Source organism: Eleutherodactylus coqui, chromosome 11 (genome assembly GCF_035609145.1).
Source record: "Eleutherodactylus coqui strain aEleCoq1 chromosome 11, aEleCoq1.hap1, whole genome shotgun sequence".
Lineage (NCBI taxonomy): Eukaryota > Metazoa > Chordata > Amphibia > Anura > Eleutherodactylidae > Eleutherodactylus > Eleutherodactylus coqui.
In genome coordinates, this window is record NC_089847.1 from 45766259 (window position 1) to 45772778 (window position 6520).

The window sequence follows — 6520 nt, forward strand, 5'->3', positions numbered from 1 at the left end:
GTACAATGATGTGTGTTCCACAGATGGATGACTGATTGTAAGAATATTTCACATTATTAAAATGTCTAATAACTTTGCAGCGTATGGGTTGGGATACTCAGGCAGCTTTATATTCTATGCGATGATGGGATAGTTCTCAGGCATAGACTAGTAGTATTTTTTCTGTCTTCTTCTACTTACCTTTGACAAAAAGACTAGGAGATTGAATGGAGTGGTGGTTGGGCATTCACAGCGATGCTCCATTCACTTTCAGTGGGACCGCCAGAGATGGCAGAGTGCTTAGCCCCATGGAAATAAATGGAGCAGCAACCACACATGCATTGCAAGCAGCTCATTCAGTCTGACCTCACAACAGGTAGGAGACGCATCCCACAGGGATTAGAAGCGGGACTCAGGATCGGTGGGGTCTCAGTGGTGAGATGAACTGTGGGTTGCAAAAATGACTTTGAGTTGGACAGCATTATCGACCAATAGGGCTTGTTTCCAAACATTAATATACAATGTGTTTCACATTACCATATTTTTTGGTTGGGATACATGCCCATTTTTGGTGAAAAAGGATCATGTGAATGTTGCCCACACCTGGATAATATATTGATAAAGCAGAGACATCATTACAGACACCATATAAAAGGTTTTATTACATAGACCTAGGAGATTAAAAAGATTGTCCAGCTATGAAAATTGATTACCTAGCCTCAGGATAAGTCATCAATAGCTGATTAGCAAGGATGTGTCGCTCGGGACCCCCACGATCAGCTGTGCATCAGGCCGTTGTGTCATTGTACAGAGCCAGAAGCAGACAGCTCTGTGCACATAGTAGTGGTTCAACATGGGATTGCAGGCACACATTCTATACACCAGATTTGACATGCATGGGATTTCAGGGACCGCCGTGTGTAGATACTTCAGGAAAGTCTCCAAGGTAGGTATGTACAGAGAAAGGTTATATGAAACTCCAGGCAGCTTCTTTGCCTAGATGAACAATCTTGCCACATGTTCCCAGTAGCAGTTTCAGAGTCTCTCAGGGATCACTTTGTCACATATTGCTGATCCCAAAGATTGAGCAGGATACTTGCTTGGCTTAAAATTTTTCAGAAAATCCCTTTACTATCTATGGTATGTCCTAAGATGTCATTCAATACCGTAGGCTTGGCACAGAGGGGGCCCCATATGCACCAACGCTTCCCAGTTATAAATTATCCTAGTTCTTGACATCCAGGGGGCTCCCACTTCCCAGACTTTTATCGCATTTTTAAATGCCACATCATTAAAACGAACAGATTGAAAACTCCTTTTGCATCAAAATGCTGCACTTTTAACAAAAACCACACAGCAGCCCGATGTTAGCTTTAGGTCAACATGAAACATGCTATACACCTTTTTGGGATGTTTTTCCTCACTTGCCTTGTGCTTTTGTGGTCTACAGCTTTTTTTCCTTAAACAAAATATATGTTTTAGGGTAGCTAGTTCACTTCTGATGCTTTCCTGTAGATTTCACTACATGTACTAGGAAAAAGCATGTATCTCTAAAAAAAAAAATGCCACCCGAAAGACACGTGTAACAGATGACATTCACGGCTTTTTTTTTTTTTAATCAAAAAGCCACAACATAGTATACCTGAAAGAATCCGAAGGCCTGCGGTACACGGGCATATCTGCGTGGGCAATAGGCAGTGAATAGAACCCATTGATTTCAATGGGTTTGTTCATATTTTGCACACACTTTCCTGCACATTTGCGCACGAAAATAGCCCATATTGAACAAAGTAACTTAATTGTACATTTCAATGCATGAGAACGGGTTTGCAGGATTTTTGTTTGTTTTTTTTGTGCAACATCGGTCCACATAAAGAAAATGCATATCTGTATACACCAGTTTACTTTAATGGGTCTGTGTGCTATCCGTATTCAGGCAGTAAAAAATACTGAAAGAACACGTTCACAAAACACGTCCATGTGAATGGGCTCTTAAAAAGGGTATTCCAGAGAGTAGGACTTTTTCCAAGGTTTCACCTAGCCTTTGCATGGGTGAAAAGTGATAGATCAATGAGACACCTTCTATCCTAAGAATAGGGGCCTGTATCTTCCTTATTTCTCAGTGCAAGATCGCTTATCCCCATTTCCATAACATTGCAGCGAATGGTCAGCTGGTCCTGCTTGCGTGGCCGCAGCCCCATTCGTTCCAATGGGGCAGACAAATAGGCAAAGCTTTTGCCTATCTCTGTCTTTCCCATCGAAATGAATGGACACGTGGCTGCACACTGCTGTTCCATTTATTTTGATGGGGCTGATGAAGATAGCCAACTTCTATGCTTGACTATCTGCCAGCTCTATTGAAATGAATGGCGCTGCTGCTGTGCATGCATGAACAGTGTCTGATTCTTGCAACTCATGGGGGTTGCAGCAGTTAGACGACACCAGTTTTCACCCATCCAGCAGAAGAACTCTTGCTCTCAATACCACCCCTTTTAAGGTAGAGGACTGCAGAGATGACCATATTTGATAACACAATATGTAATTAACTGTAAAAATATGTTTTTGAAGATTTGTAATTACTAGAGATGAGCGAGCGAGCGAACGCATTAAGGACAGATACTCAAGCGAGTCTCATCCTTTTCGAGTACGTGCTTGCTCGCAAAGATTCGGGTGCGGGCAGGGATCTCTCTTTCTCTCCCCCGCCCCCGCCCCCGCCCCCACCACCACCACCACCACCTCACTCCCCCCTGCAACCCACCGCTCACCCCCGCCAACACCCGAATCTTTGCGGGCGAGCAGGCAGGTACTCGAAAAGAACGATACTCGCTTGCATATCTGTCCTTAACGAGTACGCTCGCTCATCTCTAGTAATTACCTATTATACAACTCCTACCTCACATTTCTGTTCACGTTAACCATTTATTGTTACTACAGGGTGGGGGCACAGAAAAGTAACCCGCCACCACAGTCAAAGAGAATTATGTTCCAGGTACAGTTCAGAAACTTGAGAATTTGTCACCTCGGACCCCCCACCACCACCACCACCACCACCACCCCATAAACTGCTGAATGCATACTATAAAAGGATAGCGACTTCACTTATGTACTTAAATATTTATACTTGCGCCTGTTCCCCCATTGTGCATCCACAAAGCAGCTGTTTGGCGATGACAGCAACTTTAAGGCCGGTTTCATACGGGCGACAAAAGTACACGATTTTCTTGCGCTGCAACAGCGCTACAAATCGCATGTACATGAAGCCCATGGTTTCCTATGGATTCATTCACATTAGCAATATTTTGCAGGCTGCTACATTGCGAGAATACAGAATCGTGGCATGCTGAATATTGTCGCATTTTGTAGCCCATGTTTCCCTATGGACTCTTCCTTTGTGTTGCATTGCGTAAAAACACGGTTTAGGTGCGATGTAACTTTTACAGTAGTAAGTCTTACTGTTGGAGCCCTATAAGCAGCCCCATCTGCCTTTAAAAACAAAACAATATATCACCTATCAGGCGCTATCCGCTATGGCATACTCCCTCTCGGCAGCTCCGGGACACTTGCTTGTAGTTTTCAGCCAACGCTTCCTGGTCAGAGGTTCAAAAACCCTGCCTCCAAGAAGCGCTGGCTCTGATTAGTTCTCGAGCGTGGCAGCTCAGCCAGCCACTGCAGCGCTCGATGAACCAATCATAGCCATCGCATTGAATGGCTCTGATTGATTCTCGAGTGCTGCACCCCATGCCAATCACTGCAGTGTTCGATAAACCAATCAGAGCCAGCGCAAGTGTGCCAAAGCTGCGGGGAAGTGTGCCCGTTGGGTGATGTATTGGTTTTTGGGTTTTTTTGTTTCCCATGTTGTTACAAGCCCAACAGATATAAGTTTTTCCGTTTTCTAGGTGACTTGCTTTAGCTTGTTATACATTTGCTAGCAGAACAAATTGAAAGCAGTTTGATGCAATCTATTTTTGATACCGTATTTCCATTAAATGATCAAGACCTCAAGTATCGGGACTCACCTTCTGAAAAAACAAAATAAGGCCCAATATGCATGGCTTTGATACAAACATGCACTAATACCATTAAACAGTCTATAGAAGCAGCTAATGCAGGTGGGATATAATGTATACAATCCGTGTGCAGTATACACTCCACCTGCCTGGCCTTTGGGATTTGGAACATCCAGGCAAGAAGAGCAAAGCTTTTGTCAATACCTCATTTACGATTCTCATCATTTATAAAACTAGACAGCTGACCACACAAAAAAGAAGCCACCAGGGGGATTTATAAGATTTGTCCTCCTCTATGCATGTAAATGTATAGCTTGTAAGAAACCTAAGAACCAATTTACTAACATGATTGTGCCCAGCACTGGTTGTCAAAATGCACCAGATTTTTGCACATAAATGTTTACCCTTTACACTCACTTCTGAAGGAAATGCACCAAATTGAACTAGCGATTACACCTTGCTCGTTAAGAGATATGACTTACTGGCAAAGGGCATAGTTTAGTGGGAACGAGGGCACGGCTTAGAGGGGTTATCCTAAAATATACTGCTATCCACAGGATAGGGGATAATTATGATTAGTGAGGGTCACACACACACACAGTGCCACTCCATTCACTCTCAATGAGACTACCAGAAATAGCCCAGTACAAAGCGCCCAGCCAAAATGAATGATGCGGTGACCACACATGCGCAGCCAGTACTCTGAGGTCGATGCAAGTGGGAGAAGTGACCTGGCAGTGAGAGGGGTGTAAGGGACCCCCATTCTCACATTCTTAGGAGCTGTGGGGGTCTGAGATGTGAGACTCCAACAAAGTTATCCCCTCTCCTGTGGATTGGGGATAACTTCCTAGATTGAGAGAACCCCTTTTAGTGTGTTTAAGTCCCTTGACACTTGCTCTATGCCCAAGATGCTCGGGTGCAACTGGCATCAGACACCTGTATGATACATGGACAGTTCACACACAGACAAGAATAGGATATGCAATGAGGTTTCTTTCTTTCACGCAGTCTATGTCTGTGAAAAAGGAAGAAAAAAAACCCCTCTGTAATTGCTGCCTTATTGATTAATATGTGTCCATATGCTGTCCATGTCATCTGGATTTATTTGACATCCACAGTCAGGTTTTATTAAAAAATAAAAAAGGCTAGTAAGTCGGGCAACTATGAGATTAGGGTGGAGCTTTCAATGCCCTAAACTTATTCTAGATGAATTGAAAGGCCAACCCTCCTCTCACAGGACTCCTCACCAAAAATCAATGCCCAACCTTTCTGACGATTGGTGCTGGAAATTTGCCCTCTTTCTCAAGCTTCATTCACACGAGCGTATGCGTTTTTACCGTTGCCCGCACGTGCCGTAAAATAGCGTGAAGAAAAGCTGCGATCAAGTCTGAGCTTAATTAGCGTTTTCTTGTGCATTCACGCGGCCAGGTGTGACGTATTAGTTAAAAAAATAAATAAATCGTTGGAATGACTAAAGCCTAAAAAAAAAAATAGGAATCTATGGGAGGCGCCAGCATATATTGGTCGAATGATAGGTTGCGCTCTATTCTTTTCTGGCTGTGTATAACTTCGGTTGCCGATGTCAGTTGCATATGTGCTATTTTTTCTCAGCGCAACGTTTTTACGCAGAAAAAAAAAAAAAAAAAAAAGTCATCTGAAGAAATACATGGGAAACCAATGCTTCGGATGGTCAGCCGACGCAAAAACGCAGCTAAATAGCCCAGGTAAAACGCTCATGTGAATAAAGCCTAAGACTGCTGGAAAGTCTTCCCAGAAAGGGGTGGACTGTTCCATTTAGGCTGGGTTCTCACTAGGCGGATTCCCGAAGGAAATCCTGCAGTTTGGCCGCAGCGAAAAACTGCGAGATTTACGCCGGGAGAACCGCTGCTTCAAAACCCACGGCGGTTTTGAAGCGGCCCGGCTGCTCGCTCTTCCACTGCGGCCAGCGCTGCCATAGAGGAGAGCGCTGCCGCAGCGGGGAACAAGAAATGAACATGCTGCAGTCAGCAAATCCACGCCACAGCAGCGGCTTCGCCGTGCGGTGTGGATGAGATTTCTGAGAAAATCTCGTCCACATGACTGGCTAATCCCGGGATTAGCGGCTGCATGCGGATTTGCCGTGGCAAAATTCAGCACGGAATTTCCACGGCAAATCCGCCCTGTGTGAACACAGCCTAATAAGGTAAACCAGGCAAAAATAAAAAATGAACTGTTGGTTTTGAAATCACAACCTTTTAAAAACTTGAATCAGGATTTGGATGCAATAATCTGAAGCGTTAACATACTGTGTTCAGGGTCAGATGGGCCCATCAGTAAATTACCCGGTGGGCTCAAGCTCTGACAATATTGGATGCCTAATAACAGTCCCCCAAAAAGGCCCAGGAGAAGAGAAGACAATCTCACTCGGAACCAATTCCAAAATATCCTATTAAACCTCATTAAGATACGGCCACATGGAGCAGTAAATCTGTGGATTCTGCAAAAACTGTAAAAATCCAGCATTTACAAAAGCAACAAAGTCAATGAGATTGTAA